The sequence below is a fragment of the Equus asinus genome, chromosome 24, assembly GCF_041296235.1.
Source record: "Equus asinus isolate D_3611 breed Donkey chromosome 24, EquAss-T2T_v2, whole genome shotgun sequence".
Lineage (NCBI taxonomy): Eukaryota > Metazoa > Chordata > Mammalia > Perissodactyla > Equidae > Equus > Equus asinus.
The window spans coordinates 22,307,572-22,334,444 of record NC_091813.1 but is presented as its reverse complement, the minus strand read 5'-3'; the positions used below and the strand labels follow the sequence as shown (position 1 = coordinate 22,334,444).

Sequence of the window (26,873 nt, the reverse complement as noted above, 5' to 3'; positions counted from 1 at the left end):
CCTGGATTATTGTAGTAGCCTACTTCCTGTTCTCTCTTCCCATCCTTGCCAACTCCTCTCTTCCACCCCCACACACAGCAGCACACAACCTCACACATGAGCCAGACCATATCCCTTCTTTTTCAAACCTCTTAACAGCCTCCCACATGGCTCAGGTAAAAGCCAAATCCTTACATCATATCCTTACACCTCTAAGGCCCTACATGATGGGGCTTATACTCCCTCTTTGGCTGCATCTCCTAGAACTGTCATGCATGCTCACTGGCTGCAGCACACTAGCCTCCTGTCTGTTCTTAAACACTCCTAGCATATGTCCTCTTTTTCTGGAATGTCCTACTTCTTTGCTCTTTCATTTTCCAAAATGCTCTACTCTCGGGAGGCACATAACTGACATCCTTGCTTCCTTCTCTGTACAGATGTCGCTTCCTCAGAGAAGACCACTCTGACCACCTCAGCTAAAGTAATAATTTCCTGCCACTTGCCTCCCCTACCTTATTTCTGACCACTTCTTGTTTTCTTCATAGTACTTATCATCAACTGACATTCTACATTTGTTTTTTGATTTATTGTCTGTTTCCCCCTCTATGATGTGAGCTCCACAAGGTATTTTGTTTACTGCTATGTCCATAGCACCAAGACAGTGCTTGGTAAGTGGTAAATGCTGTACAGTTTGAATTGTGACTCTGACTTCTTTAATTCTTGGGAAATTTCTTTCTGACTCCATGTTCTAAATTTCTATCATGTGATCACTTTATCTTTGTATTTTTAACTAAAATACATTAACAGATTCCCCCAAACCCTGTATGAATATATCTTATTAGGTACAGTTCACCATATTCCATTAATGTAAGACACTATCAATTATAAGATGCATGATTATTTTACATGCCACTAAGAAAAAAATGCTACCATTTAAAATACAGCATGCTATTTATTGTAAGAAGCATCTTTATTTGTGAATTATTAAAATATGAAAAAGTAAATGTATCTTAGAATTAATGAATATGGTATTAAGTATTTTCCATGTAGCAGACGTTGCCCCTTTGGTCCCTACATCAAGAGGTACAGAGGCTGGTGAGGGGAGAGACAGGAGTGCGTGCATGTATGTGTATGTATGTCTCCTAATAATGTGAGCCATGGTGAGTGGTATTGAAGAAAGGAGGCAGGTAGCCGTAGAAATTGAGTTTGAGTACTCAGTATGCTGGAGGGTAGGGCAAAAGCTGATTTTTGTCTAAATGAGTCTCTCTGATTTTGTTATTTTTTTTAAACTCATTTTGTGGCTGCTAAAAAGCATCTACTTCTTAAGGGATAAACATAGGTGGTAAAAATAGAGCAAAACACAAAGACCAAGGCAAATAATTTTCAAATTAATCCAACCATTTTCTTTTAAACGAATAAACAAAGTCTGGTATTATCTTTTGCAAAAGAACCAATTTAGTTTGTTTTCATTTCAAAAGCATTTAAGCGTTCCCAAAAGGATATTTCTGGTGAATAAAATGGAAATCCAAGATGAAAAACTGCCAGGTCAGTTATCAGAGCCTTTGATTTATTGCTGAGAGGCAGTTGACTTAAACTCGGCATGGCTGCAAGTCATTGTGTCATCGGTGGAGCTTCTCTTGAAATTACTCGTACACGGATACTGAATCACCTTACACGGCAGCTGGTCGTAAAGGATCAGGGCTTAAGAAACGATGCAATATTAGATTAGCAATAATGTTTTACAGGGACGTTATTGCTGGGAACAAACACAGACTTTGAAGGACAAAGAACAATTCTATCCTAAGCTACACATTGGATTCCTATCCAACAAGAAGTGTTTTCAGTGTCTTCAGAGAAAATAAAATGTCTTTTCTCATAAGGCAGGCCATTTGCCATAGTGATTCATTTAAGCTTAGCTCTCACCTCACGCTTAATATCATCTAGGTTCATCTCCCATTCCTGAAAGCCCTATATTATATACATTGAAAACTTGAGAGGCAGCAAAGAAGAAACTTTAAAGTAAAAAGTGCGTGCAAACTTCCTTCTCTCCTTCCTCTTGAATCCTTTGTTGGGCTCTTTGACTTCTGGGCCTTTATTGGACTGATCACTGTACTGTACTGTGGGGAGAAGAAGACTTTTAAAGCCAAAACAAGTGGAGTATAAGTTCTGTGTAAGAATGGGGTTAAGCTACTTGGAAAGGGACATCCAGGATCAGGAAGGAAGCTAAAGCTACACGGAGAAAGAAGGGGGAGAAAAGAGTTGGAATTGGACAGCTGGTGGCTGAGAGAATGTTTGAGCAGTTTCTGTGAGAAGCGGATCTTTGGCGGGGGCAGAGCTCTCAGGGATAAAAGCCTTGCTATGTTGTGCTATGTGAGCTGCATGCTGCTTCTGCCTCTGAAAACTTCAGTAAAAGCCTATACTCTTTTCAATGCTTTTTGGAGTTAGGTTTGTAACTTTGTGGGGGGTGCAGGTGATGGTATATCGAGATTGGTTGTAGGATGAATGAGGACAGTGCAAAAAGTCTAGCTTCATTTTAGTCACTTATCTTCCTAAGACTCACGCAAACAGCAGGTCCATCTTGGCAGAAATGCAAAATACCCAAAATTGTGCTTAGTTCGTCCAATGGCTTCCCCGTCGCTCTAGCTCAGCATGTCCACTGAGGTGCCACTGGTCCCTGAGCCACCCATTTGGATTGGCCCATGTTCTCACATCTTCCATTCCGTCCATCAGAAGTACCATGTCCCCAGGCCTGTTCCATTAAAGATGTAGTAAATGAGTGACCAGTTAAAGGATGAGTAACTGATAGGAGAGGGCAGCGGTTAAGAACATGAATCATAGAATCAAACAGCCCCAGGTTTGAATTGGCTCTGGCCTTCCTATTTATATGAAAATGGAAAAGCTACATGGCCTCACTGAGCCATCGTTTTCTTCAGGCAAAAGAGAGTGAATGCCTACCTCTTGGTGGTGGTTAAATAATTAAATAAAATAGTGTTTGCATAGTGGACCTAAACGACATTTGCATTTTTAGCAAGAAGTAATTATTTAATGTAACAAATTTCACAAACTTTGTAAGGCTAATACGGCCATGAGATACTTTTTCACCATTTTTGTTACCATTTGCCATGAAATAACTCCCATAACAGGTCAAACTGGGCTTGAAATTCTAATCCACTAGGAATCTTTATCTTCCATCACGCATTACTGTTTTCAGTTGTCCTTGCTCAGGTGTCAATGTCCCTCAGGAGGGCAAAATCTAAAATCACTAACTGATTGTCAAATCTCCCTGACTAGATGCCTTTCTGCTATGCTTGGAGGCAGCAGGAGGGATGGCACGGGGAAAAGAGAGGACTTCAAAGAGGGGGAGGTGACTTTTGATCAGGGCTGGTCCCAATCACGTTATGTTTTAAGTGTGTATGTACCTGAGGCTGTGCCCATTCATAACAGCTGTATATTCTGACAGCTGAGCACGTGACCATGAGTGGGAAACCACAACATCTGGACAGTGGTGATCTCGTCCACGTATCAGCCTCAAGGTATGTGTTTTCACATTCTAATCTTAGTGAAATGAGAAGTTATTACATTTCAATGACCCTTTGTGTCACTGGTAATTCTTGGAGCCATATTTGCTTTTTAAAAGAATCTAGACCACAAAATCCCCATGAGTTAAGTGGGGAAAAATGTCTTCCTTCACATCCAGGCCTCAAAATAGCTCAATTTTTCATTAACAATTCCCAAGTCATGTCGACAAAGACCAACAGCCCCACCATAGCCCCCAAAAGTTGTGATTTATTTCTCAAGTTTATGAAAGACTATGGTTCAAATAGAAGAGATATTTGCAAGAAAAAAAGACAAAGCATAGGTGGTAATTGTCTATTCTTCTGGAGTCTCTTGCCCTCTTACTCAGGTTATTCTTATGCTAGGGACTTCACAGATTCAAAAGTATGACAGGGCCATTCTTCCAGATTTTATCAGCTGCTTTTCAAAGAAAGCCCCCTAACTTGCTTAGATGCCCTGATGTGTGGGCTGTGAAATCTCCTCTTCTGTTCTCAGAAGTGACAAAATTTGAAAGTAGGCAAAGTTTGTCATTAGCACTCTCTCTCTTTCCTTAGAGTCTCCATCTGTCCTCTCCCTGGACCCAGCCTCTGACATGCTGCCCTCCACCTGCTCGATGCCTTCTTTTATAACACCCCAATCTATAATGCTGCACTCAACTAATTTCTGGGGTTCTAGACTTCCTTTGATAGTCCCATTTCCAGGAGGATCCTAATCTCAGCTGATTGTTCCGATAAACTGTTTACTTCTTGAGGCTGGCAGTACTCACCTTCTAGAAAAGGTAGGTTGATCTGGTCTTATTTAAAGCTTTATTTGAGTCTTGAAAAGTATAATATTAAATGACCAATATTGTATTTTAGACACTCATGGAATCTTCTGAGAACTAAGGCTAGAAATGTCCTGTTTGCCATAATCAAATGACGTAAAAAAATCTAATGAAGTTTAAATATACTATCTCAGTGATTTTAAGAACCAGAAATATGTAATAATTTACCTTTTTTTTGTTAAAAATAAACATTTTTGGAGTTATCTTAGTCAGTTATGTAAAGTTATCATGACTTCAGTCCTTACCAAGAATGTGAAGTATATACAAATATGACAAAAAAATATATTCTCCTAAGAAAGATTTGAAGGTTAGCATAGTGAATAAAATAGAAAGTCTTTGCAAGACTGCTCAAGTTAGTGATAGCAATGGCTTACTCTCCTACAAAATCATGCTGTTGCCTCCAGACTTTCAGGTTGGCAAAATGACCTTTGATGGCTAAAGTTAATATGTATGCACATGACCATTCTCTCAATTCTAAATAAGGGTTCAAAATACTAAGTATATTTATTCAACACTTTTAGGCATTTTATTTGTTAAATTAATAAGATGATGGATGAGTCCCTTAATTTCATGAATGAGGAAATGGAAGCATAGGAAGACAAGTGACTTTCCTGTGGTCACAAAGGAAGACAGTGGCACATTTCCGATGTGTTTAATCTGTCCCTTCTTGCTAGACTATGGTTCATTTAACAGCTAAAGCACAGCAAACTCTGGGATTTGTTCCCATAATTTTTTCTTTTTCAAAAAAGGTGTCAAAACACTCAGTGAAGTGTTAAGGTTGGGCAGTGAAGCCAGATGTGGGCAGATGGCAGACTAAGTGTGAACAGTACTGACTCTTGCAAGGTCAACAGAAGGCAGTGGGGTGTTCATGTGACATTATATTGGAGTCTATAATCTCTCAAGGCACAGTGGGAGGGAAGAGCCTCTCTGCCTTCCCAGGAGAACCCAATATAACTGAAAATGTGTATTTCTGTAGGTCAGTGAAGGACCTGAACAGAAAAGATAGTTGGTACTGACACTTGCATTCTCTACTTCTTGACATTAGTTAGCCATGCGCTTGCCCTTCCATCACACAGGCAGGTTCACATGTGCAAAAGGGGACATGTGCAAAGTTGCTCATTGTAACATTGTTATAACAGGGGACAAAGGAAACGAACTTGGTGTCCATCAGTAGGGTTGTGGACAGATTGTAGTTTATTTATTAATGGGAAACCATAAGGTAGTTAAAGTAAATGAATTAGATCTATGGGAATCATTAAATCTCAAAAGCATAATGCGGAACGAAATCAAATGAGATGAAAGTTGTTGGTGTCTTTTGACACCATCCATGGTGCCCCCTTTTGGTTATGTAGTCCTAATCAAAGCAAGATAAAGATTTTCCAAGAAAATCTGCATCTTTCAAGTCTTTGATTTTATATTTTCTAGTGTATCCTTCTACAGTGAAATAATCTATAACAGATATTTATTAGAGTAATTGGTTTCTCTCTCCCACTATATCTGTTGGTAATACTGCCAACTCTGATAAACTCTATGTGCACAATTCCCACAAAAATGTGGCACTGGCCTACATACCTGCTATGTGTTTCAAAAGAAAAATTAAATGTAAACTCTTTATTGAAAGGCACATTTTCCAGTTAGACTTTTAAGCTTTTAAATTAATTTTTAATAAGAAATACATGTAAATAATTTAATCATCAAAAAGAGTATATAGAAATCATTTGCCCTCCCTTTTTTTTCTTTTTTTGAGGAAGATTAGCCCTGAGCTAACATCTGCTGCCAATCCTCCTCTTTTTGCTGAGGAAGACTGGCCCTGAGCTAACATCGTGCCCATCTTCCTCTACTTAATATGTGGGACGCCTGCCACAGCATGGCTTGCCAAGCAGTGCCATGTCTGCAACCGGGATCCAAACTGGCAAACCCCAGGCTGCCAAAGCAGAACGTGCGCACTTAACCGCTTCGCCACCGGGCCGGCCCCTCGCCCTGTCTTTTATCTACTCAGTTCTCACCTCTCCAACAAATAAATACTACCATTAGATTGTTAAGTAATTGAAGAGATGTGTGATAGCTATATGGTCTCAGTAATTTATTTCTTAGGAAATTTATATAAACATATTTATGGAGAAGCTGGTATACATAAAGCAATATGCCAATCCAAGATAGATAAGACCCATTTTCTCCCACTGCAGTCTATCTTCTAGTAAGGAAAATTAGCAAGTCCAACTGTTAATAAAAGCCCCAATATGATCATTTTTGGGTCCATCCCACTGTCAGAACCCCTGACAGATCACAAATTCTGATCTTTGTTCTGAAAACATGGGTCACCATAACCATAAGAGTTGTAAGAATAAAAGAACACAAAATTACATCTGAGTTGTTAAAGAGAAGAGACATTTGCTGTAGCCTTAAATGATGGGTATGATGTTGACATTGAAGTGAAAGGCATTACAGATGGAAGAAACTAGGTCAGATGTTTACTTTAGCAAACATGCAGAGGTTGGGAGAGCATGCACACGCTTAAGGAATTACAGGTAACTTGTTTTGGTTTAAGATAGTATTTCACTGAGATTTTATTAGTATTTTGGGAAATAGCGAGAGACAAGCCAGGAAAGTTTCATTTGAGACCGTACTGTGGGAAGTCCCTAAATCCTGGGGTAAGTAGTTTGTGTTTAATTCTACATTTATAGGCAAGCTATGGCAAGCTTTTGCAGAAGCATGTGGCGTGATGACCGCTGGGCTCCAGAGAGAGTTTAGTGACAGTGTAAATTTGAATAGGAGAATGTAAAAACTGGACTCAAAAAAGATGAGTTAGGGGTGGGATAAACATGCATTGGATTGGTTGTAGTTTATACAACCAATCTGTTTATACAACTCTATAACTGTAGTTATAACTACAACCAGTTTATACTGCTTTTCTTATATTATCATTAATAGCACATTATTTCAATTTCAAAAATATCCAGGTTTGGATGAAATATTAATATGGTCCCCCTAGTTAGGAGACTATTACAACATTCTAGGCATGTGAAAGTGAGAACTGGAACTTGGGAAGCAGTTTTAAGACATGGGAGTTAATCTTTATGACATTTGGTAGTAAGATATGGGGGCAACAGAATAGAGTCAAAGATTTTGCGTCCATTAAATGAGAGGGAGATTGATGGTACCAAGAAACAAAATAGGAAAGTGAGTAAAAGGAGCGAGTTTAGAGGTCATGTAGAAACATTTTTGGTTGCCTATCTCAAGCTTTCCTCACCCCTACTTCTTGTTAAGAGAGATCCAACTTTGTTTAGTTGTTCCTCTTTTGCTACGTAACTATATTCTCAGGGAAAAGGAATCTAGATTATTTCTAAGCTGATCATGGTAAGTCTTTAATCACTGCCAGTGATTGGCTTGGGAAAGTTCATGTGACCTAGTTCTAGCCAATAAGATGTGAGGGGAAGTCTAATGGGAGGGACCAGTCTGGGAAAGATTTATTAGTTCTTATACAACATAAGGGGGAGAGAGCGTCTCTGTTCTTGCCTTCATACATTGGTATGAAAAAAGGAGGATGTCTGAAGCTGCTGCAGTTATCTTGGGATCAGAAGGGTATGCCTAGTGATGTGCTGAGAAAGACAGAGTGGTGAGATAAAGGGATGCTGATGATACTATTGGGCCACTGAATTAATTGCTTCTGGAGCGTCCCTACCTCAAGACTTCTTGTTATATGAGGTGACAAATCCTCTTACTGTTTAGAACATTTTGAACTTTTTCTTCTGTTACTTGTATCCCCAAAATTCTCCTAAGTGACACAGAGGTAAGTGTAGGGATGACTAGGGAGGGAGGAAATCATGAGTTTTATTTCTGATTTACATCTCAAGCTGGAGTAAGTGCTTCATCATCTAAATTTTCACAGCATTTCAGCTATACTTCTCATCTGTCTCTTTTTCATTTCTAACCAATACTATAGCTATCAGTAGATGTCTTGTCTCTCCCCTGAGATTGTAAACCCCTCTGGATTAAATTCAGTTTCAGATTCATGTTGTATCTTTGCAGTACGAAGACCAATGCTTTTATAATGGAAGTCCTGAATAAGCATTTCTTCAAGTACTTTATGAATACATTGAACAAAACTAAGTAAGACACTTAGAGGGTAGATTGTCTCAAATGTCAAAAATAAATGTGTTTTTTAGGCATTATTAGTGGGCTAGGCTATTAGAGACACTTGAGAAAAGGTATATGTATATCTGCCATTTTATAGCCTGAACTATCTGGATAATTTTGGCATAGAAATTAATGGTTTTCAAGATAATTGATCACAATATGTAAAAGCGTTTTAATAAGTAGACATGCCTGTCTGGAGAAGTACAAGAAACATGAGACAATTTCAATAGAGTAGGCACAATGTGTTTTAAAATCTGCTTTACTAGGAATGATGAGGATAAATAACCTAACGTATGTGAAATCACTTTCAGCTCTTTGGAAATTGCTATATGAATCAAATATATTGTAAATATTAATGATCCATATTTCCGTCTGCCAGATTTTTAGCAGTGTTACAGTGATGCATATATTACAGAAATATAATTTATTTTTTCCAAGAATGTTTTAAAAAACAATAGATAGACTTACAAATAATAGCATTGCTTTGCATAATTGTTATTGCTAAGCATAATTGTTAATGCCTTACCATGGAACTCTAACTCTTCACACTGTTTTGACCTTGGAGACAATTTCATGCCTACTAACTCTTGAAGCTACTAACACTAACACTTGAAGCAAGAGAAGTTTGGGTTTGTCAAATTATAAATATGAAGACTGGTGGAGTTCTAAAGGAAACAATCTATTAGTAGTTTCCTGAAGTAGGGATTGATTTTTGAAGTATGAAGGGAGAGAGATGAACTTGAAGATGACCATGGACCAAAAATGACAAGAAACAGATAAAGTGAGTAATTCATTATCTAAACCTATAATGTGTTTTACATAAAAGTGGTCAATTAAAATAATTGAAAATATATTATTTTTATAATATTTATTTATTGGACAAAAAATTCATTTCATTATATAGTGTATCTATAAAATAGTTATATTTAAAACATTTTTGAAATAAATATTTATTTCACGCATATACAAACAAAAGTGAAATATATATTTTGTACTTATAATAAAATTTTAATATATTTAACACTAAATTAATATTTTATTATTAAATTATTTCTTATAATAGATGTTATACCTATTATTAATTTTTATTGTTCATTATAAATTTAAAAATCTATTTATAAATCAAATAAAATATCAGCATATATTACATCAATATATATTAAATAAAAATTTTAAAAAACTTCTTTATATCAATTATGTGAACATTAAAAATACAAAAGCAGATAATGGTACTTATCACGCATTTATATAATTTCTCCAATTCTCTTTATTAATGGTATTTTCCGGTAATTTTAACCATTCTAACAGATATAAGATGATATCTCATTGTAGTTTCAGTTTGCATTTCCCTGATTAGTGTTTTGCACATCTTTTCATGTGCCTCTTGGCCATCTATATATCTTCTTTGGAAAAATGTCTGTTCATATCCTCTGTCTGTTTTTTGGTTGAGTTGTTTGCTTTTGTGTTGTTGAGTTGTGTGAGTTCTTTATATATTTTGGCAATTAACTCCTTGTCAGATATATGATTTGCAAATATTTTCTCCCAGTTGGTGGTCTATCTTTTCGTTTTGTTCATGGTTTCCTTTGCCTTGCAGAAGCTCTTTAGTCTGATGAAGAAGTCCCATTTGTTTATTTTTTCTTTCCCTTGCCTGAGTAGATATGGTATTCAAAAAGATCCTTCTAAGACCAATGTCAAAGAGTGTACTGCCTATATTTTCTTCTAGGAATTTTCTGGTTTCACATCTTACTTCAAGTCTTTAATCCATTTTGTGTTCATTTTTGTGTATGGGGAAAGATAATGGTCTATTTTCATTCTCTTGCATGTGGCTGTCCAGTTTTCCCAACACCATTTAATGAAATGATTTTCTTTTCTTCATTGTATGTTATTAGCTCCTTTGTTGAAGATTAGCTGTCTGTCTGTAGATGTGTGGTTTTATTTCTGGGCTTTCAATTCTGTTCCATTGATCTGTGTGTCTGTTTTTGTACCACTACCACGCTGTTTTGATTACTGTAGCTTTGCAGCATATTTTGAAGTCAGGGATTATGATGCCTCAGTCTTTGTTCTTTTTAGCTATCCAGGGTTTTTTGTTGTTCCACATGCATTTTACAGTTCTTTGGTCTATTTCTGTGAAGAATGTCATTGGGATTCTGACTGGGATCGCATTGAATCTGTAGATTGCTTTAGGTAGTATGGACGTTTTAACTATGTTTATTCTTCCAATCTATGTGCATGGAATCTCTCTCTATTTCTTTATGTCATCATCAATTTCTTTCAGTAATGTCTGATAGGTTTCATTGTATAGGTCTTTCACCTCCTTTCACCTAGTTAAATTTATTCCTAGATATTTTATTCTTTTTGTTGTGATTGTAAATGGGATTGTAGTCTTGAGTTGTCTTTCTGTAAGTTCATTATTAGAACATAGAAATGCAACTGATTTTTGTAAGTTGATTCTGTATCCTGCAACTTTGCTGTAGTTGTTGACTATTTCTAACAGTTTTCCAATGGATTCTTTAGGGTTTTGTATATAAAAAATCATGCTGTCTGCAAACAGTGAGAATTTCACGTCTTCCTTGCCAATTTGGATACCTTTTATTTCTTTTTCTTGCCTAATTGCTCTGGCCAAAACCTTCCATACTGTGTTGAATAAGAGTGGCATGAGTGGGCACCCTTGTCTTGTTCCTGTTCTCGTAACGGTGGCTTTCAGTTTTTCACTGTTGAGTATGATGTTGGTTGTGGGTTTGTCATATATGGCCCTTATTATGGTGAGGTATGTTCTTTCTATACCTTCTATACCCATGTTATTAAGAGTTTTTATCACAAATGGATGTTGGATCTTGTCAAATGCTTTCTTGGCATCTATCTAGATGATCATGTGGTTTTTATTCCTCATTTTGTTATTGTGGTGTACGACATTGATTGATTTGTGGATACTGAACCATCCCTGCATCCCTGGTATAAATCCCACTTGATCATGGTGTATGATCCTTTCGATGTACTGCTATATCCGAATTGCCAATAGTTTGTTAAGGATTTTTGCTTCTATGTTCATCAGCAATATTGGCCTACAATTTTCCTTCTTTGTGTTGTCCTTGTCTGGCTTTGGGATCAGCATGATGCTAGCCTTGTAAAATGTGTTAGGAAGTGTTCTGTCTTCTTCAATTTTTTGGAATAGTTTGAGAAGGATAGGTACTAAATCTTCTTTGAATGACCAATTCTCTTTATTAATAGTACTTTCTGAAAAAATATTTTTTTCAAAATAGTCTTACTTTTTTTTGGTAAATATAACTGAAATCTTCTTCAGTTTCAAATTATAGTTAATTGTATCTTCCATTGATTCTTTTTTACAGACCATGATCATTTCTTCAGGTGCTGATGTAACAGGTAAATTCAAACAAAATTCTCTCAAGTGAAGCATAATGCCAATTATATATTCTTTATATTAAGCATCAAAATATTTCCACAAGTGCTGTCTTTTTGCCTCCATTCAGAGTCAACAAATATTTTTATAAGACAAAATTCATAAGTTGCTTCAACTATTGTTCATTTGAATGTTTTGCCAAATTTAGATACTATAATATCTTCTCTTATTAGTTTTACTTTATTCCAGTGCAAAAAAATTTTGTATAATTAAAACATAAACTACATCAAAAGTTTCTTTTTAAAAGTCAAGGTATTCCAAAGTACAATTATATAATTTCAAAATCATATCTTGTACACTGTTAGAACTCTCTTAGTTTAATTGGTTCATCTTTTTTTTTGCTTTTGCATGATATATTTAAATGTTTCCTATTGACAAATTTTGTTTGTCCTAAGCGAAATTTGCTAAAAGTTTCAAAAGCTGAAGTTTTCTTCTCTCCTTTTGTTGATTATTTAAATGAAGATATCCAACTGATTTGCAAAATAATACAATCCTAATTAATATAGAAGACACTCTCAAAAAGGTACAATATCATGGTAGAACATTAGGTTGACTTAAAAATCAGTTCTTTAAAGGTTTGAACATCTAAAAAAAATCCAATTTATGATGGACAACCAAAAGAGAAATGTCATGTTACCATGCTAAATGTTTTTCAATATCATCTTTGAACACCCCCCAAATCCCAAGTATATTTCTGATCTACAGATTTCTTAATTTACTAAAAATATTGTTTTTTCCATCATGCTTTATTCACCAAATTTGTGATCATATTTCCACTGCAAAAGCAATAACTTTTATCTTCAATGATGAAACTTTTAATGGATTTCTCATTCACAGTAATGAGATATACTTTATTTTTGACAGAATGAAACTCCAAAATACTATGATTCTATGAATTAGATTAAAAACTATAAAATTATTCGTTCAATTAATTGATTTTCTATTGAAGCATCTGATAATAGTGATGTCATGCTGGTGTCCTTTAACTATTTGCACTTCTTTTCCTAGTACTGGAGCCAAATATTAACAAGTAATGCTTCACTTCCCACATGTGCACAAAAACTTGGACATATGAGTGAAGCAATTATTTGATCTAAAGGAAAAGTCATGCTTTATGAGGTCTTATGCAAACTTACTATCTACAGCTTCATGTGTTAAATCATCATCTTTGGGCACAGTATTTCTAGAATACTACTAATTTTTAGGTAGATATTGAAACTTCTTCATCATATTTGTATCTTTTAGTTTTTAAATAGTGATGGCACTGTGGCCCCAGTGGTGTTAAATGTTAACAAGTATTTTGTGTAAGTTACACATTCATCATAGTCATGAACTTTTTAAAATCTTCTGCTTCTTAAATGATATATTGCAAAAGAGAAAACCATCACCAAAAAATTAAATAAATATTTGTAGAACTGCTCAGCCTCTATCTTTTATACATATTTTATGTTTGCCTAATCTATTTTTGCCCATGTTTCTCAGCAACTCTGCTGGATAGAGGTTTAGGAGCTTTGTGCATCCCCGAGGCTTCAATATAGTACAAGGTACAACAGGCTGGTACATCAAGTGGCCAGTAGGGTTAACAGTATCAACTACTTCTCCCTCCACCACTAGAGAATAGAATGAGATGGGTGTCCCCACCTACTTGTGTCTAAGCATACTGCAATTTATCAGCAAGAGCTGTGCATGCTGTCCTTTAAAGTAGGGTGTGATAGATCATTAGCCTCCAGGGAAGCCTGCCTTTCTGTGTAAATGCTCTTCTGCAATGGAGTGTTGTCGCTCTTCCATCGAGAAATGAAATCTATTTTTCCACTTTCTTTAATATGGATTGAACTTATGTTTTGCTTTGACCAACAGAATGTGGTAGAAATCATGTTTGAGTGAGTTCTGGATCCTAAGACTTAAAAGGAAGTCTTGTAGCTTCCACCTTGGAACCCTGAGACCATCATCCTGTGAAGAAATCCAGATCAGAGGCCCCATGGAGGAGTACCAGAGCATGCCAGCTGACTACCCACACAAAGGCTCCTGACATATAAGTGAACCATCTTGGACTTCCCAGCCTGGTCTGGTCACCAACTAAGTGCAGCCACATGAGTAAGCACAGATTAGATTGGCAGAAAGGCCACCCAATTAATCCACAGAATTGTGAAAAATAATAAATCATTGTTATTTTAAGTCACTAAATTTGGAGTGGTTTAGTATGTATCAATAGATAGCTGATACGGAAGGTGTTAAGTACATTCATTCTGGGTCAGCCAAGGAGAGATGAATTATCACTGGTCATCCTTTAGATTTAATCACATGTTAATTGTGAACTATGATCACTATATATGTATTTTACATGCTACTAGATAAAACCACATCAGAAACCAGAAGTACAAAATGGAATTCTATCAAACTCATCCTGGCTTATTTTAATGTAACTATTAATAATAATGCCTCATTAAAATTTTTTAAATGCATTCTGGTGTAATGCTAAATCAAATGAGATGCTGAGATACAGGCACAAACCATGACTGTCCCAAGAAAATGCAATATTTGATCAGATAAGCATAGTCCAAAATGAATTTCTGGTCATCAAAGAATCAGGGTTCTACCAATTCTGTGCAAAATTCAAATGGGAAGATCTTGAAAGTGCTCAAAAATTCCATTGGTTCCAATCTGGATACACAAGAAATTGTTTCTCACTCTTCCTTGACAAACTAACAGTTAAAAGGGGGCTTTGTGAGCTTTCACTGACATGATGAGAAAGTAAGATATCAATTCTTTTAATGGTAAATATATATGTAGACTTTGTCCTTCGTGAGATTAATGGTTTTTAAAATCTATGAGGATGTCCTCTCCCTTTGAACCCCTCAGCTGTGACACCTGCGAGCTGGAAGTCCTCCTGAACCCGCACTGAGAATTGTTTGAGGCATTTTGATACACTCCTCTTAGCATGCTTTCCTTGTCCTAGAGTGTTGTACCAAGATGCTAAGTTACAGACCCAAATTGATTTTGAAGGGAAGAAGGGAAAGAGTAATATCCTTAGGCTGTTTATAATTCCATTTCCTCTAAGTGTGTGATTTTTGTGTCTGTGCAGTAGCTGACATTCAAAAGACTGAGGGGTTTTGAAATTAACTTCTGCTTAGAAACGAGCGTCAAGAAACCAGTTTTCTATGGCATGCTGGCTGAGTAAGTACACGAACACAGAGTGAGTAGCACACACACAAACACATGTTCTTCAAATGAGTGTTTGGAGGGAGTTAGTAGAATCTTTTTCACCTGGGGCTGCCACTAATCTTTGGAAACCTGTTGTAACTGCTAATATGTGTCCATAGTGTGGTGTTTCTGGCAAATGTAAGTCACCAGGAAGGCTAAGAGCAGCACCCTGCGTGCGATAGCGTTCGGAGCTGTGTGTGGGCTCTGCCAGGGCTGCGAGAGCAGGGGCAGCGGGCAGCCCCGCCCTACCAATGACCCTCACAGCTCAGAGGCTCTGCCGTGGGCTGCTTTTTCATTCCAAAGTGCTGTCTTTTAGACTTTCACTTCCCTGATTCTTTTTAAGAACCGAATAAAGTGAAAGTCTTTGTAACAGCTAATTTGGTGAGTATCATTTATCACATAGGACAGTGTGGAAAGTTCTATTTGGTGATCTTGACATTTGCAATTTAAACTGTCTTATACTGTTGTAAATCCAAGTATCTAAATACACACACACACACACACGCACACTCAGTCTCACATACACACAGAGGGAAAATTCCTAAACATTCCAAGCTACTGATATCATTGTTGGGATTCAAAATCTTTAATGTTTCAAAATCCTTAATGTGACCAACTTAAATTCTTGTACAGATTATAAAATTTAACTTAAATGGGACAAAGGAAAGTAGAGGGTAGAAGATGACAAAAGGTAGGGCCTGGGGTTAAAACTCATAACTAGATCCAGTAGTTAAATTGGAAGGAGATCATCAATTAGAAAAAAAATCCTCAGGAAAAAAATATGAGTGAGTTTTTTAAGCCTAGAAGAGAAACTTGTTTGATCACAGTGATAATAACCCCGAGCGGGACAATCACTCCTAGTTACTGACAGAATCAAGGGCAGCTGAAACGTTTCTCAGGAGAATGTTAGAAAATTCTTTTTTTTCTAAAGGAAACATGTTCTTTCATCAACAGATTAGAAATATCACAAGCCACAGTCTATTAAATAGATTGTCCCTTGGCTCCCATTCAGTTCTAGTACCAATTTCCTCTGTATATCTGAACAAAGATGCAATCCCTGGTGTGTGTCTGCCCTCAGCACATGAAATTGGTGTTGTTTAGCTCACAGCAATAGTCATCCTGAGCACACACCACAAAAACAACATCCCGACAGCCTGCATGTTACACACATACATTTTTGAGTGTTGGGCTGTTTGAGATGTTAAATCAGGTTATGAGCTCCCTTAGTTGCGATGGCAATAAGAATTATTTGTTATGGCCTTACATGCTATTTGTTTAGGCCACTGTCTCATTTGTTCCCCCTAAGCTATTCTCTGAATTATTATGACGACAGTTTACATCCACAGACATCAGGCTCAATTCAAAATGCATGTTGTTATATTTTGCACTAACAATGTCAATGATGGCCTGCCTACCCACATCCCCTCCTAAGGAAAACTGCCCCATCCACTGTCCCTGTTGCCTTGATGGCCATGTGCTATGCTGGGCGATCCATTCTCTACCCCATCCCAAACTCCTCACCCTCGTCACGCACAACTGATCAGTCCTGACGTACTTAAATGAGTAGACTTGCCCGCAGCCTGTGACACATCCTGGAATGAAATGTTTATCTCAGACAATCAGACTGTTACTCTTAGGAATCAAATTTAGGAAACACAGAGAGAAAAAGTCAGTCACAGGAGTAGCAGAAGCTGGCGAGTCGTGATCGTGACCAACTACAGGAAGGGCGACCTGCGTAGTCACAGGAGATCCCGGGCTTAGAAAGCCCCACCCTTGGTGTAATGCTCTGCAGTTGCTGTCTTCAAGTTCTTAATAATCTTTGAACAAGGCACCCCACATATTTATTTTGCACTGGACCCCAGAAGGTATGTATCCAGTCCCAGTCATGACACAGAAATTAGAAGAACAATTCTCAACTGGAGGAATGGGCTCTAAGAGAAACACCAGAATCTCTGGGAGGTGGGGAGGTGGGGAGGTGGGGAATTGGGGTGGGAGGATGCAACTGAAAAGTTTGAGAAGACATAATCAATATTATAATTTATTTTTATTTTATAAAAATATAACAAAACTAGGGGCCAGCCCGGTGGTGTAGAGTTTAAGTTCACACACTCCACTTCAGCAGCCCAGGGTTTGCAGGTTCAGATCCCGGGCATGGACCTAGCACTACTCGTCAAGCCATGCTGTGGCGGCATGCCATGTAAAAGAGGGGAACATTGACACAGATGTTAGCTCAGCGACAATCTTCCTCATACACACACACACACACACACAATATATATATATATATATATATATATATGTATATATATGTAACAAAACTGTTATTTTTATAATGCCAACTTCAGAAAACAAAACACAACCACACCCCTTTTGCTGCTAGGTTACAAAGAAAATACAGATTTCTAACTGATGTTTCCACTCCTCTAATCCTGAGAGACATGTTAGAATTTCTGGGGGAGGTGTGAATGAGATGTTTATATTTATGAAAAGTCGGCATCAGCTTAAAGGGTTGAGAAATACTGGAGCAGGGAGAGCTGGGGATGTGTGGTGAGTCCAGTGCGAGTGGAAGTTACAGGAAGTGGACCTGAGGAACAGAGAAAGCAGGAACAAGGTTAAACCGTGAGTTCAGGCCTTTCCTAATGCTCTAATCCGAGCATACAGCCAGTCCTCAGATAGCGGAGATCTTCTCGTGCCCACTGCTGCTCTTTAATAGGAAACAAAACAAGTGTGGCTGGTGTTTAAAAAGAATGTGGGCCCTCATTTCATTCGCATATGCAGACAATTAGCAGAGGCTTATTAGTTTTAAAAATCAATTAATTTTTTGTTAGCCCTGATCGGTGTCATTATAATGTTAATGTCTCAGGTCTCTCTTTTAACCTAGAACTCCAGAGGCCCTTTCCCATCCAAAGCACTCTCTGTCTCCTCTCCTCAGTTGTAGAAACAGCTTTAAGAGAAAAGAGACTTTGCATGATGTGAGAAGAAAACTTTCTTTTGCAGAAGGATGTGAGCCACCTTCCAGCTCCTCTCAGTGGCATATTTAACATTAATCGATTGAAATTCTTAGGACATCGGGAAAAGAGCTCTTCACCTCTAAGTACAATAATAGTCTCAAAGAGAAGTGATCATTAGGGTTTTCAGCCATTGTAAGCAATCTGTTGAGAGAATTGAGAATTGCCTGAAAATGTGGGGGTTTTTGAAATTTCAAAATATATGGGGCATTCTACTTTTGATTTAGATGCCAAGTCTCTGTGGGCACAGAAGGCAACCCTTTGTGATTCTTTTGGGAACCAGCACAGAATGGAAGTTTAAATACAATATGAGCAACTTTCACTGGGTTTTTTTGTTTGTTTATTTCAATTCTAAACATCTCTCTTTGTCTCTTTCACTCTGGAAAATTTCTGTACAGAAAATATGTAGTTTTTCAATTGAAGTGACTTAAAATGTTATTTTGAGAAACTTTTCAGAATTTCATGACACTTCTTTAAATAGCTAAAGACCCCTGGGGAGCTGCAAATCCAAATAATGAAAGCATTAAAAATAGCAAGGAAAAGTCACCTGAAGCAACTAGGGAGGAAATTTTACTTTTCTATGGAACCTATGTACACACACACATAGGTACACCTCTCATCTTCAAATACTGCCATGCTTACCCTCAGCCAAAAAGTTATCTTTCCAGAATTTCGAAACACTTTAGAAATATTCTTATTATGTAATACTGGTAATGATTTCTTTTATACCATTAGGTATTTTGTTTTTATTTGATTTCATTAATCCTCCGACCCTGGGAGCTAACGACAATAAGAGTGCCTGAAATTGTATAATAATGAAGAACCGAGGCAAAGAAAGAAAGAAAAGTTTGCTTTTTCCTCTGTCCATTTAGAAACTGCATTTTAACTCTACTTAAAAAAAATAGAAGGTGAAAACCAGCATTTTAAGAAAGAAGTGGGGGAAAGGTGGAGCACAACGGCCTAAGTGTTTAAACTAATTGATATTTCTCGTGATCTGATTTTTAAAAATTATTTTGCCGTTTTAGGGTCTTGCTCTGAGGGAGTGGTGATCTGTTCTCATGAAGAAATGTTCAGGTAATTGTTGAAACTTGGAGTCTTAGCATTGAAATGAAAGTTGGAAATAAGTCAGAGCAGTGCTTCTCAAAGCGGAGTTCCCAAGCCAGCGGCATCAGTGCTACCTGAGAACTTGTTACAAATGCAGATTCTGGCGCTGTCTCCAGACCTCCCGCCTCAGGAACTCTGGGAGGAGTCCCTCGCAACTGTGTTTTACCAAGTCCTCCATACTGGAGTTTGAGAAGCACTAAGCTAGACCACCTTTCCAGCCACTGAAGAATTCTCTCCCATAGCAATTCTGACACAGCTCACGCGTACAGGTGATAACATATGTAAAATGTCCCTATCAGAAGCGGGCATGTAGTTGACGTTTAATATATTGTAATGATAATAATAACAATTAAATATAAATATAATCACCTCACCGTTAATATCCTCCGCCTCATCATCATCCACTCACTGCTTGCATAATATCTTCATCGTTAGTCTGCTTGCCAGCTATCACCACCCCATTCTTTTAGGATACATCTAATTGTTAGAAAGGTCTTTCATGTTAAAAATTTACCTCTTTTTAACAGTCACCCATTGACTCTGATTCCGTCTTTTTCTGTAAGATGGATCAGAGTTTTTAGCCCTTTACTATGACCTTACAAATGTTTGGAAAGAAGAAGAATATAATTTGAGAGTTTGGAGTCATAGACTGTTTTGAAGCCCTTTCATTGGATTTAAGAAAAATCTGAGGCCCCAAACAGCTAAATGACTGGAAACCCCCTCCAGATGTTTATCATTGTCCTTTCCTCTCCAGACTAAATTTCTAAGCTCCCTCAATATTTTTTCTACTTGACATGACATCCAGGATCTCCACCCTTTCTTCAGTGCTTTCTGGACATGTGCCTGATTGTAAATCTCTCTCTTAACGTGTGGTATTCAGAATCTCACACAAAACTCAAAATACGGTTTGACTATTGAAGGGTGCATTGGGACTGTTTCTTCCATGATTAGGGACTTTTTCTTCTTTAAATGCTACTTAAAGATTGTATCTACTTTTTATTTTTTCTGGATTTATTGAGGCATAATTGGCAAACAAAAATTGTATATACTGAGGATGTACAACATGATGATGAGAAGGCCAAGACCCCATTTACCCCACAAATGTCATTCATATTCACTGTGGTTGATCTGCCAGATGCCAAGTGGTTTAAGAGTGTAACGGCGCATCTCCTTTTCCACCATCAGATCAAGTATGTTATGAAAGTCTCTGTCCACTGTTTTGCTCGAATAAAGACATGCTATATTTTTTAGCATTTCTTCATGAACACATCAGTAAACTTATCTAAAATGTTAATGGAATGAATTTGGAGCAACTTTCTCTTTTAGTGGACACACCTTGACTCTAGTTTTTCATTACATCATTTCCTCATGAACCTGTTCTAAATGTTTCTGGGGTTTAATGTCAAACCTACTGGTTGTACTTTCTGAGCTTTTACCACTTTTCAGCCTTTTGAAAACTGGGGACATTTGCCCATCTCTAGTCTTCTGGAGACATTTTTCCATACTCCGTGACTTCTCAACTATGACTGACAGTCACTCTGAGGTGGTACCTTAAACTGTTTAATCAGGCTGCAAGATCATTTTTCTGGGTCTGAAGATGAATTTATTCAAAAAATTTATGGAGTCTTTTACTATCCCCTCTCTTGTCTTGATTTCCAATTTTCTCTTAATCATGTTTTACCATTTGTAATTTAGAAACATATTCCATTTTCTGGAAAAGGTAGTCACAAAATAACCTAGCAGTTTTCTCCGTCATCTGTAAGCCTTATTCCATCTGAGACGAAACGTAAACTAAATGATATTACCAGGTGGTTGGGAACTCGGGCTTGAGGTCATATGAAACAGGGCTTTGCTGAGCTCTTTGAGAAACCCGTATTCTGAACTAACCGAGAAATAGACCCCCTCAAAAAATGAGGCCTATGGGAAATAAACATATCATCGCATGATGGGGAGAGCTGATATTGGAAAATTTGACTCATCTGGCAGCTGGTGAGCTGGAGTTGCATCCTAGGATGTGGCAGACCTTCCCGGTTAGTCACAGCCACTTCTGGACCACTGCAGACCTTCTTCCAGGGGGCAAAGCCTTCATCTCTAAGTTACCTCAAGGCTGTGAGCATCTGAGATCATGGTTTGCAGAAGCAGCTCTCTCCCGAGAGAGCAGGAGGAAGAGACTGGTAGGTACAGTTTTTCCGTCCAAGCTCACAAATCAGGTATTTGTTCCTCGACCACACAGTGGAAGGGTGAGAGAGAAGGAGAAGGGCCAGGGTTAAAGGACGTTCCTGGACATGGAAGGAGACGCAAGTGAGCAATGTGTCCTTCACTGGTTTGAAATCTCTGCTCCACTGTTTGAAAGGTACATGATACGGCAGAAGCTACTTTACCACTTGGCACCTCAGTTTTCTCCTCTACAAAATGGAGGAGATAGCAACATATACTCCATGCTTTGTACTACTTGGTATAAATCAAGTGCTTTAGACAACATTGTATTGTTCTGCGTAGTTTTTGTCCTCAACTCTTTGCTCAACTTCGATCTTTGACTTCCCTGAGTTATCCCTAACAGTTCATGCTATTGTTTATACTTGCCTGTGTTTTTCCTTTCTTTCTTTCATATTTGACTCACGTCCTTTAAAAGCCTGAACTTGTCAGAGACTCCCTATGCTGCCATGCTGGGTTCCCTGGTGTCCACCCCACACCCCCATCTATTTGAATTGTATAGGCAGAATTTCACTGCTCACGATCTTTGATCTTCATGTGTCATTTGTGTGTGTGTGTCTCTGGCTGTTGGCATATCTTTATTCTTCCCGGAACTTTTTGAAGTTAACTTTTTTTTTTTTTTTAAATGTCTATTCAGGTCCTCTGCCCTTTTTTTTTTTTAAAGATTTTCATTTTTTTTCCTTTTTCTCCCCAAAGCCCCCAGGTACATAGTTGTATATTCTTCGTTGTGGGTCCTTCTAGTTGTGGCACGTGGGACGCTGCCTCAGCGTGGTTTGATGAGCAGTGCCATGTCTGCGCCCAGGATTCGAACCAACGAAACACTGGGCCGCCTGCAGCGGAGCGCGCGAACTTAACCACTCGACCACGGGGCCAGCCCTGAAGTTAACTTTTTAAGTCAATCTGGAACGTATGTCCAGAAATGTCCAGCACTTCATTCCTGTTCTTTTGTGAACTCCAAGATGATGTGGTCTTTTTTCGTTCCTTCTGTCACTCCCACAATGCCTCCAAGTCCTCCTTTGTTGGTCAGAATTAAATCCCCAGAGGTGCTCCATGCCTTCTCTTACTTTATGACATTTTGCTTGAGGGCCCAGAATTTAAATTAGTAATTCTGGGTGGAAGAAATTTATATGGCCTTGAGCTGTTTAAATGTCAAACATTCACTCATTCTTCAGATTTTTATCATGCTTCTTCTGTTTGTCTTGTCAAGCACCATAGTTGCTTAAAAAAATTCTTTAGGTATCTCATAATTCACCTTCATACTCATCTGTTACTTTAATGGCCTACTTTTTAAATAAATAAACACTAGATATATAAGAAGATCTGAATTTTCTGGCAAATAGGGTTAGTACTCCCCAAACAGTATGATGATGGATAGAAATCTTTTAAAAAATTAAAAATCTCTTGGGGCTGGCCCCGTGGCCGAGTGGTTAAGTTTGCGCGCTCCGCTGCAGGCGGCCCAGTGTTTCGTTGGTTCGAATCCTGGTCGCGGACATGGCACTGCTCATCAGACCACGCTGAGGCGGCATCCCACATTCCACAACTAGAAGGACCCACAACGAAGAATACACAACTATGTACCGGGGGGCTTTGGGGAGAAAAAGGAAAAAATAAAAAAAAAAAATCTAAAAAAAAAAAAAAAAATTAAAAATCTCTTTCAGTTCATATTTGTGAAAATTTATATTTTTCCTTTGAAGGAAGCACCATTAGGAAGAGAAAAGAAAACTGTTTATTGTTAAGAAATATGGACAAGATTTTTTTTCAAGTAAAATAGATAATGCTCAAGGACATTGTTAATATGCTAAATTAACATTTGCATATATCTTTGTTTTCATTGCTTTAAATAGTCATTAAAATTGTGGCAAAGACCATGTTATTTATTTAAGAAGAGTATGAGATTGCATAATGGAAGGGCCATTGCTTTCATATATGTGCAATATTTAATATGGATTAAATGAAATCCCATACCCTAGTCTGGCTGTTGCTAACCTTTTTGGGGATAGTAATCCATTGAAAATGATGATGGACTCTCTCCCCAGAATAGGTTTGTATGAAATTACACGTAAAATTTTTCATAAAATTCTACCTCCCTCAAAGACTATTTGAGCGGTTACTATGTGCAAGATACTTAGTTTATGTATGTTGATTTTTCATTATTTGAGAAGATCTATTAATCTGTGGGATTCAAACTGTGTACAAAAAGAGTAGCTGATTAGTGTCATACTTTACAGATGGCAAGACTATTGGACGATTTAAAGATTTCAGCTCTTCTATCAACTGGATGCTTACTATGTAATAAATAACTAATCAGAATTGAAATAGGTTAGGCAGGTGGCCACTATGCCTGGCCACCAGTGGATTTAGAAGGCACTATATTCACAAAACATTTTGTAAACTTCCCTCCTTTTCTTCCTTCCTGCCTCTTTCCTCCACTATTTTATGTATCAAGAAAATCTCCTGGAGCTAAAAACATACAATGGAGAAAGGAAAGTCTCTTCAATAAATGGTATTGGGGAAACTGGACAGCCACATGCAAAAGAATGAACGTAGACCATTATCGTTCACCATACAAAAAATTAACTCAAAATGGATAAAAGACTTGAAGGTAAGACCTGAAGCAATAAAATTCTTAGAAGAAGATATAGGCAGTACGCTTTTTGACGTTGGTCTTAGAAGGATCTTTTTGAATACCATGTCTACTTGGGCAAGGGAAACAGAAGAAAAAATAAACAAATGAGACTTCATCAGACTAAAGATCTTCTACAAGGCAAAGGAAACCAGAAACAAAACTAAAAGGTAGTCCACCAACTGGGAGAAAATATTTGCAAATCATATATCTGACAAGGGGTTAACTTCCAAAATATGTAAACGACTCACACAACTTAACAACAAAAAACCAAACAACCCGATCAAAAAACGTACAGAGGATATGAATAGACATTTTTCCAAAGAAGATATACAGATGGGCAATAGGCACATGAAAAGATGTTCAATATCACTAATCATCAGGGAAATGCGAGTCAAAACTACACTAAGATATCACCTTACACCTGTTAGAATGGCTATAATTACCAAGACAAGAAATAGCAAATGTTGGAGATGATGTGGAGAAAAGGGAACCCTCCATACACTGCTGGTGAGAATGCAAACTAGTTCAGCCACTATGGAAAACAATATGGAGATTTCTCAAAAAGTTAAAAATAGAAATACCATACGACCCAGCTATCCCACTATTGGATATTTATCCAAAGAACTTGAAATCAACAATTCAGAGAGACTTCTGCACTACTATGTTCGTTGCAGCCCTATTCACTATAGCCAAGACATGGAAGCAACCCAAGTGCCCATTGACTGATGGTTGGATAAAGAAGATGTGGTATATATATATATATATATATATATATATATATACACACACACACACAATGGAATACTACTCAGCCATGAAAAAGACAAAATCATCCCATTTGCAACATCATGGATCGACCTTGTAAGTATTATGTTAAGTGAAATAAACCAGACAGAGAAAGGCAAACACTATATGATTTCACTCATATTTGGAAGATAAACAAACACAGGGACAAAGAGAATAGATTAGTGGTTACCAGAGGGGAAGGAGGTTACGGGGTGGGCACAAGAGGTGAAGGGGCACATTTATGTGGAGACTGACAAATAATAACGTACAACTGAAATTTCACAATGTTATAAACTATTATGACCTCAACGAAATTTAAAAAAGATTTTTTTAAGATAAAACTTTGAAAATAATTGGTATATTTAAATGGGCTTTATGTGAAATGATTGCATCTCTTTCACCTGATTGTATTATAGATTATATTATAAGGATAAACCTTGTGTCTCACTGGGGAATGTTTCCCCTGCTTGATATTGTAAGAGCATATAAATCCACCCTTCAGGCAATGTTGATTAAATGTGCTGAAGGAAATCTCACACACACAAAAATGTCTCCTGGGAAGATACTCACTTGCTAGGTAGGGGAGTCCATTCTAGGATTGTCTGTTTATAGAAGTAACTGTGTGCTGTTCCAATCCCTCAGCATCTTTGAGAGTTAGGAATGCTATATCAGAGCCTGAGGGGTTAAAATAGGTCAGCTCCCACAGGGCTGCCAGGGGTCTATAGCCGGCTGAGTAGGATAGGGGACAGCCAAAGGATGGTGCCACTCCTGGTGGGGAACAAAAACCTGTCCTGCTCCTTCACTGAAGAGAGTAACACCTGAAGTCCTAGAGCCTTGACTTACAGTGGGGTAAAAGCTCAGTGTTTGTGCCAACTGGCAAACCTCTACGTTAGAGGAGTCCAGCACTCTGAGGGCAGGTATTAGCAGTGACTATGGCACCAAATTCCTCAGAAGTTGCATCATTTCCTCTGACATCAGTGATTTCATAATTAGATCCTCCATACCCAAGACTGCTTGGGAGTTGTCCATCAAGCTTCTTGGAGGGTACTGCTTAACCTAGAGGTACCTCGAGGCTGGGACATTCCGTGGCACTTAGGAAAGCATTCCTAGAGATGATGTCTTTTGGGCCAGTGGGATCATCAGTAAATTGAAACTTTAAGAAGCTATCAATTTAATATGGGTTGCTGTTTCTCTGTTCTGGTGGACAGAGATGTCTTTGTTCCAAAGAAAGTCGGAAGATTGCCTCTCTTCTTCCTGTCAATGAAAGACAAGTCATTTCCCTGGCACAAGGGTATTATTAGGAGCTTGTGTGGCTTATAAAATTTCCCCCTTTTGGTACTTCTTGGTTTATAAGCTGGTAGGTGAGTAGGGGTTAAGCAATTTTGCCAAGATATCAACTCCTTGGGAGAAATGAGATGGAGATTATGTCCACTTACCTTTGAGGTTCATCATGATAAGATCCTCTCTGTTGGACTGGGGTCTTCCTGCCTGAAGATCACTAGCAAGAGAGGACACAAAGGGCGTCTTAGGGGGATGCTTCAGGCAGTGAGGGGAGTCTGGCATAATGTTCTTGCACTTTGTTCTGGGGTGGAAACTGGCCATCCAGTTCCCCACCTGAAGAAGGAATAATACTGCAGGGAAGTGTTACCATCTCTCTGAGTCCACTTAGGGCTGCTATAACAAAATGCCATAGACTGGGTGGCTTAGAAACAATAGAAATTTATTTCTCACAGTTCTGGAGGCTGAGAAGTCCAAGATCATGGTGCCAGCAGATTTGGTGTCTGGTGAGACACAGCTTCTCCATTGATGGCCATCTCCTCACTGTAACCGGCATGATGGAAGGGGCAAGGGAGTTTCCTCAGGCCTCTTTGATGAAGGTATCCTTCTCATTCATGACAGCTTTGTCCTCATGACCTAACCACCTCCTAAAGCCCTCACCTCCAAATGCCATTACATTGGGCATTAGGAAGCCATAAACATTCAGACCATAGCAGTGGCAAATACTAAGAAGTGTATGACAGT

The 26,873-nt window shown here is 37.9% G+C and overlaps 1 pseudogene; it reads left to right on the top strand.

Moving 5' to 3' along the window:
- The first annotated feature begins 1,579 nt into the window (after positions 1–1,579).
- Positions 1,580–26,873, top strand: part of LOC106838841 (proto-oncogene serine/threonine-protein kinase mos-like) — a 68,983-nt pseudogene continuing 43,689 nt past the window's right edge.